This window comes from Pelodiscus sinensis, chromosome 1, assembly GCF_049634645.1.
Source record: "Pelodiscus sinensis isolate JC-2024 chromosome 1, ASM4963464v1, whole genome shotgun sequence".
Classification (NCBI taxonomy): Eukaryota; Metazoa; Chordata; order Testudines; family Trionychidae; genus Pelodiscus; species Pelodiscus sinensis.
The window spans coordinates 236,422,945-236,444,684 of record NC_134711.1 but is presented as its reverse complement, the minus strand read 5'-3'; the positions used below and the strand labels follow the sequence as shown (position 1 = coordinate 236,444,684).

The 21,740-nt window shown below is 40.8% G+C and overlaps 1 protein-coding gene across 2 annotated transcripts in view; it reads right to left on the bottom strand.

Moving 5' to 3' along the window:
* Window positions 1-21,740, bottom strand: part of RASA3 (RAS p21 protein activator 3) — a 173,255-nt gene that overhangs the window by 148,423 nt on the left and 3,092 nt on the right. The window contains exon 1 of one of the 2 annotated variants that reach the window (XM_075918255.1): window positions 14,971-15,082. The exons of the other annotated variant lie outside the window; for it this stretch is intronic. The gene's annotated coding sequence lies outside the window, so the exon portion shown is untranslated. Of the gene's footprint in view, window positions 1-14,970; window positions 15,083-21,740 lie in introns of those variants that run through there. 2 annotated transcript variants of the gene reach the window in all.

Below are 21,740 nucleotides of genomic sequence, written 5' to 3'. Positions count from 1 at the left end.
AAGAGATTGCAATATAGCTTCTTTAAGGAGGCTCACTAAATATAGGTTCAGACAAGAAAGTCTCTAATCTGTATATGTTATACAGCAATAAAAAAAAACCACTCTAGTCACCACAAATTTCCCCATGGTACCATCTGACCACATGAAATATCCTGGAAAACAAAGTCCACAATCAGCCCTTTGTCATTCCAAAGCATTACAGTCCCAAAAATGGAAAATGAATTCCAAATATGTCCTTACAGATGGGGCAGCGCATGCTAAACATGGAAATACCAACATAGTGTTTATGATGTGGTACCATTGTTGAATTTATTCTGCTGTATAGTTTCTATGCATTCCTTGGAAATGTAAGCTTCTCTCAAGCAGGGATTCACTCACTAACACATATCCAAGATCATGATACATTGACCTGTCAGGTTTTATTAAAATGCTAGATTGGGATTATTTACAACAGCTGTTGACAGTCTTCAGACTAGAAGGAAACAGATGGTAGTGTAATAAGAGGTAGCCAAATTTCAAAAACCTGAAACCCAGAATACAAAGCTAGCATTACCAGGCTTGTACAATGTCTTTCTTGTCATGGCATCTCAAAATGGGGTACTAGAAAGTGTTATTACTCTACTGGCCAGGTATGTTGTATGCAACAACTCAATGTTACAACTTCAAAAGAGAGAAAGCATCAATTGTAGAACAAAGTATAACTATCAAAGTTGCATTGTATAGGTAAAGAATCCTCAACTATAACAATTTGCAGAAACGTAATGAAAAATATATTGTGTTACACTAGAGGCAATCCACTTAGAACATAAATAATCACCTCTGCGTCAGACAGGTACCCGGAATGAAATCTGGGAGCGTTTTTGGAAGTGGCAGGAAGATCATTTAGCCACAGGCTACGTCTACACTAGCATGATTTTCCAAAAATGCTTTTAACGGAAAAGTTTTCCGTTAAAAGCATTTTCGGAAAAGCACGTCTAGATTGGCAGGATGCTTTTCCGCAAAAGCACTTTTTGCGGAAAAGCGTCTGTGGCCAATCTACACACGGTTTTCCGCAAAAAAGCCCTGATCGTCATTTTCGCGATCGGGGCTTTTTTGCGGAAAACAGTACTGTGCTGTTTACACGGGCCCTCTTGCGCAAATGATTTGTGCAAGAGGGCTTTTGCCCGAGCGGGAGCAGCACAGTATTTCCGCAAGAACACTGACGATCTTACATGAGATCGTCAGTGTTCTTGCGGAAATTCAAACGGCCAGTGTAGACAGCTGGCAAGTTTTTCCGCAAAATCATTTGATTTTGCGGAAAAACTTGCCAGTCTAGACATAGCCACAGATGTTAAGACCTTTGGTGCAATTTTTGACTTATCAACACCTTCAAAACATACAAACTGTGTATTCTTTGCTACTTTAGTAATCATGATTACAGACCTATGACAACAACAGGAAACCATTTTTTAATTATTCCCCCCAAAATGCTGACTCCTAAATTACTAGGGTAGCCAGGTGTCCGGTTTTGAACCAGACAGTCCGGTATTTGAGCTTTCTGTTTGGGAAACAAATTGAAAAAATATAAATGAAAAAATATAAACGTCCGGTATTTTCTAAATAAGATGTAATATAGATTGTGATGTAATGTCAAGTGTGTCCAGTATTTTTGTTGAAACCATCTGGCAACCCTATAAGTTACATATTTATTCTCCTTTCCATACCTATGGGTGGATACATAACAAAATCCTTATAATCAGGTAAAATGTTTTATGTGCATTCTGTTCTTAAAAACAAACTTTGTAAAGAAGTTCACGAATGGTCTCCTTTACGTATAATAATAATGAAGAAACACTTTGTTGAAATTCTTAACTTAAACACAATATTACACAGACTTCTCAGCAAGATGACAAGGTCTTGAAAGACAGTTATATTCAATTAGCATTACTGCTCCGGACCTATAAAAGGAACAGACTAAATTAGAGTAAACAGAAATTTTAGAATGAGAATGTAAACCATGTGTACAACCACACAGTTCAAAGATAGAAAGGACACCACTGATTTGCCCTAAATTTCAGGTTACTATTTGCATACAGTGCTTATAAAAGTACGCGACACACTGATCCTCATATTCCTGCTAATCCAGAGTTCCAGTCTCTCCAATGCAGCTTGTAGTATCATGTTAAATTGGAAAATGGAGTACTTGTTATTTTCTCCAACTCTTTGTTTAGTCAGTGTACACTGCAATGTAACTGTCACAAATTTCTAGCAAGTGCCTTCTTCTGACCACCCACCAGGACTGCTGAGAGGGGAATTTGAGCCTCTGTGCTCTGGGTCCCCAGGCTGTTTCAGGAGCATACAGATCACACACAATTACCAAACACAATTCTCTCACTAGCTCACCTTCCTTTGAGTGTCGTCATAGGATCAACTATGTTCTGTCAGGAAGGCAGAAAGGCAAGGTCCTCGGCCTTCTGGCCTTTCTCATGTTAAATCTGATGTAAAGTGGCTCCACCTCCCAATGAGTCCCTTATAGACTCCTGGCTCAGTCACCTTCTCTTTTCTTCCCAGTAACTCCAATGCTTTCAAACCTCACTCCTTTCAACAAACCCTTTGCCCTCACATGTTTTACTTTGAATAGATAATGGCTGGTTACTCGCCATTGTCTCTGGCCTACATGGCACAACACTGCTAGTCTGTAGTGAATCCACACACATTCAAGCTTTCCAAGATATGGTAATTTCATGATACAATTTCATAAGATCGCCTACAATTCAGACAGAGGGATCACCCAATTTGTCACAGTAGCTTGTGACTGTTCAAGTGAATTCCTGTAAGCATGAGGACAGAAAGCAGCACAAAAAGATTCAACATATTTTGAAAACACATACTACCCCAATTTTGATTTCCTTTTCCCATTATAATAAAGCATTTTATGTTGGCAACTGTATCTCTTTTTAAAAATGAAAGCGTATACATCAGATTGGCCAGAGGCTAGTTTTATTTATCAGGGACAAAAACAATAGAACAATAGAATTTGTGCCAATTCATTCTCCATATACCTAAACACACACACACTAGCCATGACAGAATGATCATACCCACTCATATTTAGAGATATGAGAGAGGGAGCCCTGAAATCATAAGAGATACTTTTCTCAGTGGTACCTAAATACGCAGTCTTGATGGCTCTATCATTTATTCTTGGATCTGGACTCCTGTCATATGAAGAAGTAAACTGTACCCACGAAAGCTCATGATACCATCTACATGTTTTTTTAGTCTTTAAGGTGCTACTAGTCTATTGGGGTATGTCTAGACTGCATTCCTCTGTCGGCAGAGAGATGCAGATTAGGCAGGTTGACATTGCAAATGAGGCAGGGATTTAAATATCCCGCAACTAATTTGCATAAAAATGGCCACCACATTTTGCCGACTCAGCACTGTCGGCAAAAAGCAGCAGTCTAGAGGGGGATCTGTCAAGAAAGAAAGCCCCTTATGCAGGAGGCATAAGGGATCTGTCGAAAAAGGCTTTCTTTCTCGACAGATCCCTCTCTAGACTGCTACTTTTTGCAAAGTGCTGAGTCAGCAAAATGCAGAGGCCATTTTTATGCAAATTAGGCACGGGATATTTAAACCCCTGACTCATTTGAAATGTCGACCTGCCTAATCTGCATCCCTCTGCCAACAGAGGGATGCAGTCTAGACATATCCTTGTTGTTTAAGTTTTACCAAAACCTAAGTCATTTAATGTAAAAGCTAAAATTATGGTTTTCTGACATTTCCCTATTAGCAAAAATATATTTGTGGGTTATGTTGAAAAGGAGGATGCAGAGGTGAAAGTGTCCACTCCAAAATTTGTCGTGCTTGAAATTCATCTTTCTTCCCACAATCAAAACAAAAGCTTTCATTAACATGAGAGCAGGAGAATCTATCTTATCTGATCACAGCAGTGTGCAGCCATCTAGCTAATATATGCTGAAATTCACAGCCTTCTCATACAGCTGTAACTAATTAAAAATTGTGAGGGGGCCATAACTGAGGATGGACTGTTTGTTTATATATATATATATATATACACACACACGCACACACACACACACACACACACACACACCCCTCTCTCTCCCCCCAGAGGAAATTAAGTCATTTAACTTAAGTAGAACAAACAAGTCATAACAAAAACATTACGGAAAATGGCAATCATCAGGTTAGTAAAAGCCATGAACTACTCCATGTCATCTCTTACGATATCCAGTTCTTCACCCATTATAATTACATTTTCTCCTCCCATGAGTAACAGTGTACTAATCTAAGTACATGTTTGGCAGATCAAACATGTTTTTTGCTATATTCTTTCCCCAATTAATAAGCAAAACTGCATATGACTACAGTACTTTAAAAACAAACATTCAGGTTTTTCTCTATACAAAATTATTAATTCTCTGCATTTTAGCCCCTGTTAATACAACTCAATATATAAATTACAACTATCTGCTACTAAATAGTGTATATGTCCTGCCATATTAAACACCTGTCCCAATTCAGATCATGGATTAAGAGCTGCACTGACCGCAGATTAATTAAAATTATCTTCTGGAGTTTGCTGTCAATACAGCTACCTCATCTTATTTTAAAATTCCTCTACAAGGGTGTTTTTATAAAGAGTTTCTCTGCTGCCCAGTTAATGTTTAGAAGGGCACAAGGGAATAACTAAAATAAGTATCAAATTTTCAGTCATGTGACTTTCAATTTGACAGGGTATCCAAGGGGATGGTGTCTCTCTGCTGTTTATGTTGATGGTTACATTTAGAATTCAGTTGTAGATAAAAGGATTTTTATCCTTTTCCGTAGTGTACTCAGACTATGTTTGGTGCTAATAATCCTTCAAAGCATAATAAGTACTAAAATAACCAACGGAGTCTCAGAGATACTCATGCTTTTCTGGCTGTGCATCAAGAAGGACAACATGAATCACCACTTCCTCTGTTTATGGCAAGTGAACATTAAAATAACTCAAGCATTCCAATTTATCTTCTAGTAGTTTTGCCCTGAAATATAGGGAACATTTTCTGCTCTTGCCACATGTTGAACATTGTGACCAAGTTAGGAAACTACAGTGCAAACATGTGGACACTGGACAGAGAAGTATACCATGAAGATAACAACAGCTACCTTGCTAACCACAGTAAAACCATGTGGACAATTGTGCTTTTCTACCCAAAAAAGTTTTAGAGCTCTTTTGTGAAGCATTGGCCTCCATAAGTGTGCCAGCTTCTCTTTCACCAATAGAATTTGATCCAGAGATATGACCTCAACCACCTTGCCTGTAAGACTTCTCTCACATTAGCACTAGTGTAACATAGCACCTTTTGTTTTAGTTTATACAGCCAATGGGATTATTTGTTTACATACTGAGAAAAGGCATTTTCATTTAAGACAGTTTACTTATCTCGATACCCAGAGGAGATCACATTAGTATAGGGGCACACAAAACATTGTCCATGGGCTGGATCTGGCCACCACCTGCCAGAACCCTCAGGTAGACTCTCTGCAGCCTCAGGCAGCTCAATGTGGCTGGCTTCTGGGGCCACGTGCCTTTAGGTGCCATGCACCCCTAGCAGGAATGGGGGGGGGGGAGGTTTTGTGCACTGTACCCAGACCTAGCACAATCATTGCAGCTGGGGGCAGCCATGATTGGGCTGGGAGCAGAGGCAGTGCACAAAAGCTGCCCCACCCTGCATGTGTCACAAAAGAGGCACATGGCCCCAGCAGCCAGCTGCTCTGAGCAGTCTGGAAATGCAGCAGGTAGGGGAGCTGCCTAAAGGTCCCACTAGGTTGGATAGCTGGGAGCACCTCTCAGCCCCTCTGTACCTCAATTCCCTGGCTTAGGTCCCCACCCAAACCTTCTGTACCCCTCTCCCTCAGGTCACAACTCCCTCCCCAACCCTGCACCCCCTGCTGTACCCACTTCTGAACTTCTTACCACTCCCCCAGATCAGAACCCTCTCCTGCACTCACACGCCCTCTCAGACCCTCCATCTCAATCTAGTGCCCCAAGTCAAAACCCCCTCCTCACCCAAACTTCCTCTCAGATCCTACAAGCTCTCCTGTACTCCCAATCTCCTACCCCTGTCTCTCTCTTGCACCCTACCTCCATCCCAGACCCCACATCCCCTCCATAGAAAACTGCATCCCTTGACTACTTTCCAAAATCTTGGTGTAGCCCCCCATTAAAAATTATTGCCCACACCTGCATTAGTGGTTCAAAAATTTAAATTAGCCGTTTAAAGAAAATGACCCAAAATAATCCAATTCTAGTATTCAGTGACAGATGTGTATGTTTTGTTTTTACACAAATAGAGATGTCTGTGGAAAGGATAAAGATGAGTAGGAAGTAGTAAAATGTAGAGAAGTCTCTTCTTCCCCAACTTCCTTACACGTCTTACCAAATAATTCCATTCTTTGGTAAAACCTTTTTCTAATATTAGGTATATCACTGTGGTTATCTAAAATGAAGCATTTGTTACCAATAGAAGGTGTAAACTATGAGCAGAACACAGAGAAGATTTCTATAAAAAATATTACAATGTAACAAAACTAGAAGATTATGGGAGGAAACAGCCACTTGACCAGATAAACATGTTTAAGCTTCTCTCCACTTCTTCCTCTATGATGTATCTTTCAGACAGTCCAAATAAAGGTTTTTAATCCAATTCATTTATGCTGCAGTGCAGGGGCTCTAGCAGTATCTTACGTGACTAGTAGAAAAACTATTTCTTAACAAAATTGTTTTCTGGAACTGATAGTCTGAGCCTTGTTTTGCACCTCTAAGCAGCCCAGTTTAATGTCAGATTCTCTGCCATATTCTTTACAGCATAATTTTGAAAATGTTTTCAGCTAATTGCTTTTATTCCTTATATCCCTACTTAATCTCACTACTAATTAGCCTGAGATCTCACACAAGCAAGCACAGTCACATCACAAATATTCTGCAACGCTTGCTGTTGTGCAATAGTGATCTACAGCATACATGCCGAAGATTTTTTTTTTTTAAATGCACATAATAGTTGGTGGTAGAATCTCTCATCAGAATGGAGCCATTATTCAGAACAAACTACAAATTCTTCAGTATTTTGTGGGACTGGATCTTCCAAATTGCTCAGTTCAGACCAGAATTTTTAAACAACATTAAGTTATATTTCACCCTACCCACACCAGGAATGTTACATTGTTAACAACTGCTTCCTCTAGCTTTTTCCCAAATGAGGATTTAAGGATCTAACACTATGAGGAGTAAATTCTAGCTGTGTTCCCTCAAATTCAATCCCATTTGCCATGCTGAACTGACTTTTTAGGCGTAAGTATTTGTTTGGCCTGTTCAAATCTCTCTACTACTCTTTCATTTTAAAATGATATATTGCTTCAGTCATTTTATAAATTACATGCATGTGCTATTGTACATATTGAGAGCGGAAAAGAGTAAGCCTTCAAATTTGGGGATGGCAGATTATTTTAGAGCATTTTCTTCAAATTCTGAACTACCATTAATTAAATTCATTACTCAGATGCAGTATGGCACATGGAAAAGGATATAAGTTAGAAGTGGGAATGCAGAGCTCCTATCAGAGGCTGTGTACCTGACTGCAGGTCACTTCTCCATGCCTCCTTTTTCCCCACACTGTCTTGTCACAAACCAATTCTACAAGCCAAATACACAGAGCGGCATTGGAATTACAATTCATCCACAAATTCAATTCTCACACTGATGACCTCCTCAATCGAGATAATGGATAGCTGGGACATTATCAACCTAACATTCAATGAAGGTGCCAACAGCTCTTTGTCTCTGTAGATTCTTGCATTAATAGCCTTCCTATCTAATTGCTATCCTATGATCAGGGCTCGCCAGCCGCGCTTTCCAGCGATCTGCGCATGAGCAGATCGCCTGCAACCCAGAAGAGCCGGGTTCGATCTACTTGCCACAGGTGAGTAGATTGCATTATTGTCGAGCCCTGCCTATGATCTTTATCTGCTTCTTTTAACTACCCAATCTTTAGGTGCTTATAAATTACCAGTTATGCCTACTTGTTTTTCCCTTTGATATTTTTATACTCTCTGCTCCTTGTTTCCTGCCCCTTTCCTTTTTTCCCTCCTTCCACCGTATTTATTTTGGGTCTGCACATCCTAAACTCAAAACTCCAGTCATCTGAAGAAGTGGGGTGTGCCCATAGAAGCTCATGATACTATTTATTGTACATGTTTTTTTAGTCTATAAAGTGCTACCAGATCATTTGTTGTTTTCTAAGTTTATCCTGTACAGTACAGACTAACTCGGCTACTCCCTGAAGCTGTGAAAATAATGGTGATAAGAACTATTATTTGGGCATGTCTTTGCTTTTCAAAGAGCCAAGAAACCCAAAAGTGAGCAGGTTTCTCTCACACATCTTTGGCGTCTGTATGAGGCCCACTGGACACATGGGTTAATCTCTAACATAAGATCATGGGAATTCTATGCATCCCCCTCTCCACACAAAATTACCCTCCTGAGCTGCTCCCATAAAGGCAACAGAAATAAGATCAGGCAATCTCACTCTCTTAATAGAGTGAAATTAGTAATGCAGTGTCTCTGTTTCTCTAACAACTTCCTCTTGGTGGCTAGAGGAACACAACTGGCATACTGGGGAGAGAGAGTAGCAGAGAGGGGAAGAAGAATATGTGCATCAGATACACCAAAAAAATGGATTTGCAAGTGACAAAAAGAAGACAATAAAATAAAATGTTACAGAATGAAAACTAGGCACCAGAAGAACTTAAGTGGAGGGAGTAAAAGAAAGCCACACAAAATGCATGGGGAAAAAAAGGAGAAAGATACAAAAACACCAGAAAGGATTAATTTAAGGTACGGTTTCCTTTTAACTCTCAACAGTCCACTTAACTATCAACATTAAATTAGGTAACCAAAAGCAAGTCACGAGTACCATGATCGACATATACCTCCGTCCTTGCTTCCCTTGCCTCCCCCCTCGCTTTCCCATTAAAAAGAGTTCTGAAATTGTGTGTCCTTTCAACTAAAAGTACTACAGAAGGTGAAATAAATCACTCCCAGCACAAAAGTGAAATTCGGCTGCTGTAACCTTCAGCAGGATGTATTTTATTGCCACAGTTACCGTGTTACATGACACTGTAGAACTATTCCCCACGGCTATAATGACACTTCTGCTTTTCATTAAAAAAAAACAACATAGAAATGTAGGGCTGGGAGGAACCTAAAGATGTCATCAAATCCAGCCCCCTGTAAACATAGACCATCCCTGACAAGAGTGATGTAAAAAACTGTATAGTGGGGGTGCCATTTAACCAAGCTGCATATTGTGGGAACCACTTCAAGCCAGAGGGTATGGCAGCAACCCTAGTTCCATCATGCATGTCCCTAGCTGCTGTTTGTCCCAGCAGTTTTTAAAAACCTCCAATAACAGGGATTCCACAAGCTCTCTAGGAAGCCTATTGCAAAGCACAATTACCCTATAGTTAGAAATACTTGGGAGGTGCTAAAATATTATTTGATCACTGTGATTGTAAGCATCTAGATAGACATGGAGAGAATATTTCAAAAAGAGTTGCACATACCAAGGCTAAGTAAAAGGTTACATTTCAAATATAAAATGACCGAGAGCACTTTAGTAAGGTGACCTAGCCTATGGTGTTTATGTTTATGTAACCTAGAGGGCTGCTTCACTGCCTAATTAGATTGGAAAGTGAGATGGGACTGTCTTTATTATGGGTGCATACTTTGCCAAGCAAAATGCACTTGATGTCTGACTGGGGCTTGTAGGGGTTACTGCTATACTAAAAGTACTACATACTGTCAGTTTGCAGAAGTGAGGGAATGGATGTTGCAACATGCAGCAATGTGAGAACACTCCACAAAAATGAAAGTCAGAGCAGAAAGGCTTGAAATTTGGTAGAATGGCCTTTTTGTCAAAGATCAGTCTTTTGGCGTTCTCATGAAAATATGCCTAAATCTGGCCAAGTTATAAGCCTTTTGGGGGAGAGAGGAGGATATGTAATTTGTACAAACTCAGCAACTTGCTAGAGCTTTGCAGCTTAATATCCCAAAGAACTTGTCCACACTGAGCATGTTTCAGCCTGAGAGTAAGCAGGAATTGCAATTCTTGGCTGCCCCTGCGGGGTCAGGAGCCTTGTATGAAGAAGCTGCCTGAACCAAAAGGAGGATAAGTATCTGGAAAAGTGAGGGAGAGGAGAGAGAGAAACTGAGCCAGGAGAAATCATTAAATGCTATTTTATTCCCTTAATCACTCTGTGCACCAATGGACCTGCTCTGGGAATTAATCATGATAGCGCATTACAGGAGATTTGTCTGCAGGACCTTATTTACCGCAAAGGTGAAAAGATGTGTAGTGAATGAGAAAGGGGTGGGGATGATAGGAAGAGAAAATGCTCTCCTGGTTAAGGCAGTTGAATTCTGTCCTGAAGAACTGAATTTTGCTCCTGCCTGTTGCTCAGAGCTCTATATGATACTGTATAAGTGACTTAAACTAAACTTTTCACAGTGTCACTAATGGTGTGTTCCTCGTTTTCTGAATTCCTAATTTGCAGAAGAACTGAGCAATCTCAAGTACAACTGAAGTCAACAGGAGCTGTGCTCTGAACACATAAAGGGCTATAAAGAGCTATATTTTCTGACAAATCAGGTAGTAGATGCCTCAAACTGGGGATACAAAATTAGTGGATTTTTTTAAAGTCAATTTCTGTGCCTCATTCCCATTTTGCAGTGAGGAATTAATCTCGCTCCATCTCTCACAGGGAAAAAAAATACAATAAAAAGAGCCCTGCAAATCTGTGGATATCCACTTTATATCCATGGGTATCCATGTCAGTGGATGCGGGTACAAATTTTGTATCTGTGCAGAACTCTAGAAAAAAGGTCTGGGGCTACACACTGAACACTTAGAAGAAAAAGTATTGAAGAGGTGCTCAAATGAGCACCGCCCACACTGTGCACTGTTTAAGGTGTGTACTTTTTCTCTTGCTGAAAAAAGAAATTACATGATCCCATACTATCATAATGCACACAAAGTAGGGATGTAAAATACGAAAGGGTTAGCCAGTAAGTATCAGTGTTGCCATTGAGCTAAGGATGTTAAAATCTGGTTATCGGACTATTCATATAGTCAATTCAATTTGTATCAACTATACAATTAGTTGACAGGACAGCTCTGCAGAGTGGCAATGGGGATAGCTCCAGGAGCTGGCTCGAACTGGGACTGAGCAGCCACCTGCGCTGCCTCCGCATTTTAAATGAAGTAAGAGGTGCTGGGTAGACAATGTTGTCCATTAGAAAGCAGTGCATGTACATATGCACAGTAAAGCCATATATCCGTGGCATGGCAATTAGCTTCTAATACAGTGGTGGGGAACCTGTGGCCCATCATTATCCATGCACAGAACTACCAGATTCTGCTGGTTTCCACCTAATTCATTTTCTTCCTATTGGTATTATTAAAGCAACTTGAACATAAAGCAAGGGCACATTAAATGAGGTGCATGCTGATTGCACACAATACTGACCATGAGAACTGTGCCCTCCCTCTGCATCTCCTCAAAAAGCTGCTTAGGGTCAATTGGCACATCCTGCAAATTATGGGCACATGAGCACAGTTAGCAAACTACCCTATCCCAGGAGACTATCTTGATTATGACAATCTTGCAACCCACTGAGATGGAGGGCCACTAATGCGGGCCACTTACTAGCCTCGGCTGCTTATTTCTACTCTAATCTACTGGACACCTTTGCCTAAGAGCAGAAAACAGCTCAATCACTGAAGCCAGTGCCATCTCCATACTATACCTAAATCTCATCATCATCGCCCCATGTCATTTTGATCAGGATTTTTATTTATTTAGAACAGTGTCCCAAGAATAACCTGCACCCATGCTTCCCTCCACCACCCCTGATAACTGAAGAATGTCACTTACCTACATTTAGGATTCTGAAATTGCATAACAGAACTTCTGTGTATGTTGCCAGGGAAAATAATTCCTATAACTCAAGGTTTTTTCATGTTACCACCATTAAATATAATATGACTGCTATATTGGCCTTTTAATGTAACCAGAGATATAACAGCAACATTAAAATTCAGAGAGAGATAAAGTTAAAAAGATAGCTGAAGTCAGCAGTTCTTGCTTTCCACAGACCCCATTTAGAGAAGTAGTGGCTCCCCTCCTCACTTCTATATGAAAAACTGCATTAAAAGAGACAGCTAAAAATAAAAATACTTCCCTAATACTGAGTTCTCCGTGCAAGCACTTGAGGTAGTTCTCACAGGGATATCACATAATTCAACATGAATAGGAGGGGGTGCTACTCTGTGAAGTTATGAACAGGTGTGGGGGAGGGGGCAGGAAGTGTTCACAAGGCACCTGCTATTAAGAGTTGTCCACACTACAAAAGTGTGAATATTGATGGGCGACGGGTTCCCAAAGTCAGCAGCTGAGTATGTAAGCATTCATAATAAACACACAGTATTCTTTATTAGATGTTTTTCCAGGAGAAACTAAAACTATTACCAAAACGGAAGACCAACTTCTGGTCAATCAGAACAGCAAAAGTCTCAAGACTCTCTTGTGGGTGTTCTTTCTGTAACAAGGTAATTCACATGCTTGCATCCACTTTTCTAAGCTGAACATTGTTTCTGGATCACTCAGAGACTCACACAACCTATGCCTTCAGGCATGCTCACAAAAAAGAATGTTTAAAAATTAACTGTTCAAGGCTGTGCTCATGTTATTCTACACCTCAGCTACAATCTTTCCAAATTAGAACTCCAAAAAAACAACAGTAATAAGTAACATTCCACACTTTCTACAAAAACAGGGTTGAATTTCGTAACGGCACCCAGTGACTAAAGGGTTAACTAATATCTCCTGTACCTACCCAAGTATTGGGTGGTCAGCGAACAACAATGCAGATAGGAATTTCAAACTGGAAAAAAGGGGTTTCTCTCACTTTTTTGTTTGAGCTGCAGAGCGGTTTCTATTGAGGGAGATGGGAGACACTTCATCCTCCAAGAATGGACTTCTTACAGTGTGTAAGTAGGGAAAAGTTTAGATAGTCCATCAGGATTTGTTGTTTTCCTTGTTTGGAGATTTGGAAATAATGTCTGAGCTGTTAATTGTGTTTTTTTCTTTTGTAACTAAGTCTTTTAGCCCAGGGAGTTTCCCTGAGTATCTATATCAATTGGTGGCTCTTTCCATGTAGCCACTTTACTATGCTTGCAACTGTAGTTTTGTTTTGATAATAAAGGATTGTTTTCTTGTTTTTTAATTAACTAGTATTGGTTGATTGTTGTGTCCTTAGGACTCAGGGCCTAGTTAAAAGAGCAGAGTCCATTATCTGTCTGTAGATTCCTTCTGTTTTTCCCCAAACTCCAAGCAAAACGGAGGTTGGGGCAGAGGGAGAGTTTTACTTTAGGGAGGAGATTTCCCAAGTGATCTCTTCCCTGATTTTCCTTGGAATTACTTGGGTGGCAGCGGATTCCCCAACATCTGGATACAGGCAGTCCCCGGGTTACGTACAAGATAGGGACTGTACGTTTGTTCTTAAGTTGAATCTGTATGTAAGTCGGAACTGGCATCCAGATTCAGCCGCTGCTGAAACTGACAAGCGGCTGACTACAGGAAGCCCGAGGCAGAGTTGCTCTGCCCCGGGCTTCCTGGAATCAGCCGCTGATCAGTTTCAACAGGCTGAATCTGGACGCCAGTTCCGACTTACATACAGATTCAACTTAAGAACCCCAGGTGTCCCCAAGTCAGCTGCTGCTGAAACTGACCAGCGGCTGATTCCAGGAAGCCTGGGGCAGAGCAACTCTACCTCAGGCTTCCTGTAGTCAGCGCTGGTCAGTTTCAGCAGCGGCTGACTTGGGGACGCTTGGGGCAGAGCAGCTGGGGTGCTGCCAGGTTGGTCCAGTAGCACCCAGAGCGGCGCTGCGGGACCAACCAGCAGCGCCCCAGCTGCTCTACCACAGGCATCCGGAGAAAAGCCTGGTCTGCTGGGGGGGGGGGGGAGGGTGCGCACTAGCTGCGCCCCCCCCCCCCAGCAGACCAGGGAGACACGGGCGGCGGACCGAGACGTACCGCGGTCCCGCCGCAACTTTGCTCCGCGTCTCCCTAGTCTGCTGGGGGGGATGCCCCCCAGCAGACCAGGGAGACGCGGAGCAAAGCCGGGGAGCACACGGGCAGCGGGACAGCCCAGATGCGCCGCGGATGTCCCGCTGCCGGCGTCCTCCGCAGCTTTGCTCCGCGTCTCCGCTCCGCGTCCCCCTGGTCTGCTGGGGGGGACTTTCCCCCCCCAGCAGACCAGGGAGACGGGGAGCAAAGCCTCAGAGGACGCCGGCAGCGGGACAGCCGCGGCGCGTCTGGGCTGTCCCGCTGCCCGCGTGCTCCGCGGCTTTGCTCCGCGTCTCCCTGGTCTGCTGGGGGGGGCTCCCCCCACAGCAGACCAGGGAGACGTGGAGCAGCTTTTCTCGCCCCGTAGGACGCGGGCGGCGGGACCACGGTGCATCTGGGCGTCCCGCTGCTCCCGTCCTCCGGGGCAAGAAAAACCCCGCTCGTAACTGCGGATCCGACATAAGTCGGATCCACGTAACTCGGGGACTGCCTGTATTAGGATTTTGGAGGGAAGTTTTTTCTTACCAGAGCGTGTAGTGGCAAGGTTTTGGAGTGCTCTTGCAGGCCCCCAACTTCTGCATTCATTGTGCTGCAGCAGATTCTGTTCTTTCCCTTTTCTGCTTCCCTCCTCAATACTCTATAAGCAGGTTGAACTATTGCCAGAGACTCAGCGAGGCCAACTTTGACTGGAATACTGAAACTGCACATTTTAGAAGTTAAGCAGTATAGTAAACTACACTGTAAAATACACACAAAAAATTGACCACCACTAAAAAAGTGTTATCTTTTAGTGCTTACCTTGTAAGCCTAGAGAAATACGCTTTCAGATTCCCACACTACAGCATTGAATGAAGCAGGAAATGATGAACAAAGAAAGGAATTTCATAGATTCCAGATGTACTCTAACACCAGCTGGGAAATACAAGCAAGAAATCAAACTAAAGGCTTGTGAAGGCCACCACTCTGTTTTGTTTTGTTTTTCTGGGGGGAGGGTGTTCTTGATTAAAAGTAAAGCAAGCTGTCAGAAGCATGGAAATATTAATGCTTTCAGAAATACTCTGATGTTGTACTACAACAGTCTATTCTTTCCTTTCTAATTCCACGTCAAAGAGGTACTTTAACACTTCCATAAGTCAGAGTCATTGCACAAGGAGCAGAATTAAGGTTGCAAAAGAAACCATGAATTTCACATTTCCTAATTTTCTACTGCTTGACATTGCAGCCTAAGCAGCATTTTAATGTTAGTTTTCTATATGTAAATGTCATCACCAGAAGCATATTTGAGAACACAGTATTGCAAATTGCCAATTTTTCTACATTTGAAAAATAAAAAGTGAAATTACTTCCCCCTAATGAAAATTACACACATTTGAGTACAAAAATAAAACCTATTTGGGTTATGTCCTTATTGAAAATGATAGTTACCATTATTTTCTTTAAAGACTAATGAAAAAAGATAGAATGTAGTGAGTGCTTGAGAAATAACAACTCATCACTGTATAGAAATCCAACCATTCACAAACTGTCACTGACAGACTAACACACTTGTATGTAGCATTCGTAACGAGGTTAGGAAGAGAACTCTTTCATGCGTTCCTGAAGCTCTGCTTGCTATTTATATAAAATTAATGTCTTGAATTCTGCATGTTCACTGTTTGAAAAAGGGACACTGCAAATATGCTATCAGCCCTTCTAATGCAGATTATCCTTCCAGACCAAATTTAACATCTTAATTGAGTAGCAAGCACAGTGACAGAAACCCAAGTATAGTCTTGACTTCAGCTCACCCTTTAATCCATTAATTGGTTAACCGGTTAAACATGATTATACAAGATTTTATATCCCGAGCCCGTACAATCAATGCATTTCTTTTTACCAACTGAAAATTTCTACTAATGTGACAGTTTCAGTCTTAACTATGAAGTTGTTTTTATAGGAAAAATGGTACTTCACATTTTAAGTTCAAATTCTTTTACTAGCATTCATGACAAAAGTGATGCCCAAAGTTACACCATTTACTTCTGAGTTTTTTTGCCCATGGTAACTATTTGGTAACCATTAACTTGGTAATCATCAACTAATCATTTGGGAACAGCAATCAACCATAAACAATTATTGTAGACACAGCATCTCAGCATTATCTCATGCAAATATGGCCCTAGAGACCATGTCCCACCTGTGCTGCCTGTAGGATCTGTAATCCTCATGTAAATTCAGAACATTGTTAACAAGTATGTTACATGGCAACTGATTTCAAGTACTTATCCATTCTTAATTGTCGCACAGGAAATGTAAACTTGAATGGAAGTGGCCAGGATGAATAATCTATTAATCTTAGTGCAACAACTAAGTGAGAAGCCCCAATGTTGGTATATGAAATTGAGGGAGATTAGCATCGGAGTAATGCTAAACCCAGCAAGCAAACAACACAGGAACTAATAGTGCAACTATGATTACCCACCAATAAAAGCTATCCTAAGAAGATTTTTCAGTACAATGATAAATTGACAAATGCACTTTCTGGAAAATGGTCACTGATTAGGATATCAAGTACTGTACACTGCAGCTCTTGCCATTGGAGAACACGGTGATCTGACCTTCAGACAAAATTCCCTCACTATATTTCTGAAGATGCAAGAACAATCATTATTAAGCATGACTGTAGGATCAAAGGATAGTCTATCTGCTAATTCCAGAAAGAAAGAAAAAAAAAGAGCTGGGAAGTTCTGTTCAGACTCCCTAGTGACCTGAATTAATCTGTTTTCTTGACCTAATAACCTTAACCAAGAATTCACTCTCCAAAAACTGAAACATCTTTGGTTTTGTTCGCATACGCAGAACCTGTATAATTTTACAAAATGTGATTAAGTTAATTTAGAAATCGTGAAAGGTTCCAGACTGGCAGCTCTGAAGACTAGCATCCTCTGCTATTCTTACAACAGGGACAAAAACCCATGGCAGTAGAGTCTTTACCATACTGCCTCAATAATTTACTTCAGTCATTACATGGTGGGGACACACTTAAGGGTCAGATGCGAGTCTCTTCTGCATATTCATTCAACCCTTAGAACAGACTATTATATGTAGTGCTCTTTTCAGAAGGAAGAGAACTGACCACTGATCCTGCCACACAGCACACTGAATAACCAGTTAGCAATCAAATGTGGTTGCTACCAAGCTGAGCAAGGTTTTAAGCAGTGAGCTAAAGATGAAAGTCTGTCTACTATGAATCCCCTTATACCATTTAGTCTCACACCTTAACTGCTAACATCCCAAATAAGCAATGCTGTTTAAATTACCACTCCGCCCTCTTCCATGACACGCTATCAGTTGTACTTGTTAACAATGTAGTGAGATTCTTATCTTGTGAATTCTTAAATATGAGGACCAGCAATTAATTTCACCTAGTTTTTTCATTTGCTGATCTGTTGATTTTGAATCATCTCATCAATAAATCATTCTTCCTCACCCCCCAACATATTTTACAATATATATTCCTCACAGTACCATAATCATTTTTTAAGCATAGATCAATGAGTAATTTCCCATTTTCTCAGTGATGCACTTGCTGTCTCAATCAATGACTTTACAGATTTAATTACTACTTACACAATGACCTTTACTACTTCCACAATGACCCATTTTATACATAAGGTACTACCTAATGCATAATTTCTAAAATGGTACTTCTCTTCTATGCAGAGAATGCATTCCAGTATTCCTGAAAACTACTAACAAAAAAATCAGGCATAGCATGGAGACTATAACATTCTTGGAGTTTCAGTTCTAATTCTCTACAGAGCAAGATACATCAGCTATACCAAGTTACACAGTGAAATCACTCAATGAGTTATGTTCTGAAACCAGTCTTATTTCACTCATGACTTCCACATGATGGGCTCAATCCATCAGTTTTCTGACAAGAGATTGCTATCTATGGGACTGCTTCTAGAAATACTGCAGGATTGATCTCAACATTTCACCCTACAGATAAAAGGGTAATCAACTCTGACTAAAGTTTAAGCGAGGTAGCCGTGTCTATTATTTTTAAAGTTTATTCAGTAACAGACTAAGTGTCTTGCGGCACCTTCGAGAAACAAAAATGTAGATGGTATCATGAGCTTTTGTGGGCACAACATGAATGGAGTTAAGGAGTCCGGGGACAAAAAACAAAAGAGAAAGTGGGGATGAGGAGGGAAAGAGAAGAGAAAAAAATATCGTCAATTAGAGTGTCTATGGTAAATGAGGCTATTAGAGTGGGTTTTAAGTACCCACTGTTTAGCTTTTTATGTCATTAGGGTGTGGAACATGCAGGCCATCCAATTAAGGTCTTTGTTTAAACCTCTATTGCAGGTGTCAAACTTGTAAATGAAATAGAGTTCTGCGGCTTCTCTCTCCAGCTGGTTTTTTAAGTTGCCTTGTAATAATATTGTCACCTTTAGATCCACTAGTGAGGGCCCAGGCAAGTTAAAATATTCCCCAACAGGTTTCTGTGTGTTACCATTTCAAATATCTGATTTGGGACCACTAATCCATTGTCATAGAGATTGTCCAGTATGGCCAAATATACATGGCAGAGAGACATTGCTAGCACTTGATGGCATAGATCACATTGGTAAACGTGCAGTTGTATGAGCCTCTGATGGGGTGGCTTATGTAGTTGGGTCCTGTGATGATGTCACTCATATAGATGTGTGGACAGAATGAGCACCAAAGTTTATTGCAGGGGTGGGTTCCTTGGTGAGGTATGCTGTGTGGCTGCTGGAAAGAATTTGTTTTAGGTTAGGGGGTTGGCTGTAGGTGAGGACTGACCTGTATCCCAAGGCCTATGAGACTGAGGGGTCATTTTCCAGGATAGGCTGTAGAAGGGGCTAATGCACTGTAGGGGGTTAAGTGGGGGGCTGTAGATGATGACCAGTGGTGTTCTGGTGTTCTCTTTGCTGGGCCCAGGGTTGCCAACCCACACAAATTTCATTTACAGACAAAATGGGAAACATTTATGGATAGAAATTTTTATACTATATTAAGTTAACAAATGGCCAAAAGTGAAAAGTAATCATTGTCATTAATACATCACAAGAACAATATGCTATTTAACTCACTTTCATTTAGTCAGTCATGGCCCTGGATCATGTGATTCACATTACGTCACCTCCACCACAGAGCTAAATAAACAACGAAAACATCTAATGTCCGCTGCTCCGCAGCACAGAAGAAATTTAATTGCTATAGAATAATTGCTGGTTTTGAAATTTTATTGCACTTTTACAACATTTACAGACACCTAAATTTTTTTTAGGGACATGTCCAATTTTGGATAATTTTTTACAGACTGGCTGTAAATTTACTGACAGTTGGCAACCCTGGTTAGGCCTGTCTTGAAGAAGCTGATACCTGTGTACTCATCTGGCTTAGTCAATCTGTTTTTTCCACTTCTCCAGGTGGGTATTTAAGTTTTAACAATGCTTGATATGGATCATGTAGGTGTTTGTCTCTGCCTATGGGACTGGAGCAAATCTGGTTGGCTCTAAACAATTGATTGAGAAATGTGTCTTGGATGCAAGCTGGAGGCATGTAGGTAAGTAATGGCCCATAAGTTTCCAGTATAAGATGGTGGAAATGTGGTCATTGTATAATTGTACTGTAGTGTCAAGGAAGTGGAGCTCTTGTGGACATTGGTCCTGGCTGAGAATGGGATGGAAGTAGTTGAAATCCCTGTGGAATTCAACTGTAACAACTGCATTTTATTACGTATGATTCTGAACACTCACAAGCAAAGTTACACTATGAAGAGAATAGCATAAATTTTACATTCCTGGATACAACTGCAAGATTTAAATATTTTACTAAAACCATAGTTCATAGATTAAGGCCAAAAAGGGGTCACTATGACTGTAATGTAACTTCCATTGTAACACAAGCCTTTAATTCCTGCAGTGTAAGATCTGTTCTTTCCTACTACCCTGTTACAGCTTTCCACAGTAGAAATGCTAAAATATGCTAAATATGTATTGTACTTTTATTTCTGTACTTGAAAGTTGAAACTAGTTTAGTAAAATGACTCAAGTCAAAGGAGAAAAGATATCAATTAAATAGAGCATATTTATTAAATATCATTAACAGACTATGTTGCCAAGCAGAAGGACTTGCTTTGTAGTTTTTCCAGCCAATCATCTGCCACAAGTCTTAAGTTGTTTCCTTTCAGGTTCTGAAACCCTGACTCATGGAAATATCAGAGCTGCACACTTCCTTAAAGTAGCAATCTAATAGGAAGCATTTGTTTAGTCTTACAAGACACATTGTTTTGTTTATGTATAAGATTCCTGTAAAATAATTTTCAATGAAAATACAGTTTCAGTAAAAAGTAGCCAAGTAACTCCAGATACAATCTGACCTTGAAGGGAAATATTTAGCAAAGGCAATGAATAGCCTTTTATTTCTGCCTCTAGAATAACATCATTACAAGAAAGCAGCATAATTAGGGGAAAAGAGAGAAACCATGAACAAAAGCAGACAAGCACTGAGTTTTTCCAATGGAGACAACCACAAAAAGGAGAGTTGGTAGTGACAGCTTCTCTTTCCCAAAAACCCTCTCCTGCAGTGCCTCAGGATGATGCGGATTCTTTTATCTAGTCTGTAGCATCAACTGCACTGCTCCTGATATACCAGACCTGGAAATAGAAAGTTATTCTCCACAGACACAAACAAACAATGCAATCACAAGAATGTCACAAAAGTTTGTACAACAAAGTCCTAAAGAGAAGGCAACTCACTCAAGCTGAATGAAGGCAAACACAGTACAGTCCTCTTCAAAAATAGAAAAACATTGTAAAAAGTTAAGAGTTCTCACCCCACTGGGCTTCAAGTGGTCCTGCTCAATAAACTCATTTAGCCTGGACAGTCAGTTAGCATTAGTGGTATAAAATGCCTTTTTCCATCAGAAGCTTACTAGGAAACACTGCTCCTTCCTCCCAGACAAGGTAGTCCCATGGTGCCACACGAGCACAAGACCACCAGCCACTCTCACAAACCACTTCAATTGTTATGTCAAGGCTTTCAGGATACATCTACACTACAGGGTTTTTGCACAAAAACAGCCATTTTTGTGCAAAAACCCACAGTGTCCACACCTCAAGCACGTTTTTGTGCAAGTAAATTTACAGTAAATCAAAAGAACAGAGGGGGTTTTGTGATGCAGGTGTTCCTCTTTCTATGAGGAATAACTCCTTTTTGCACAAGAACTCTTGCCTGTCCCCACACACCTTTTTTCACAACAGGGTTTTTTTGTGCAAAAAGACAATCAAAAAGCACAGGTGCTCTGGTGGCTATTCTGTGAACAGCAATCAGAGCTTTCTTTTGAGAGAGCATCCATGCAGTCTGGACGCTTTCTTGCGCAAAAGCGCATCATTTTTGTGATGCGCTTTTGTAGTGTGGACTATCTCTTCTGCAAAAAGCTTCTTGTGCAAGAAGCCTGCAGCGCAGATGTAGCCTCAGTGTCCTCAGCAGGTCAGGACCCTGATCTGTGTGACCATTTCTCCATCCATGACATGACAGAAATGCTCCTGAGA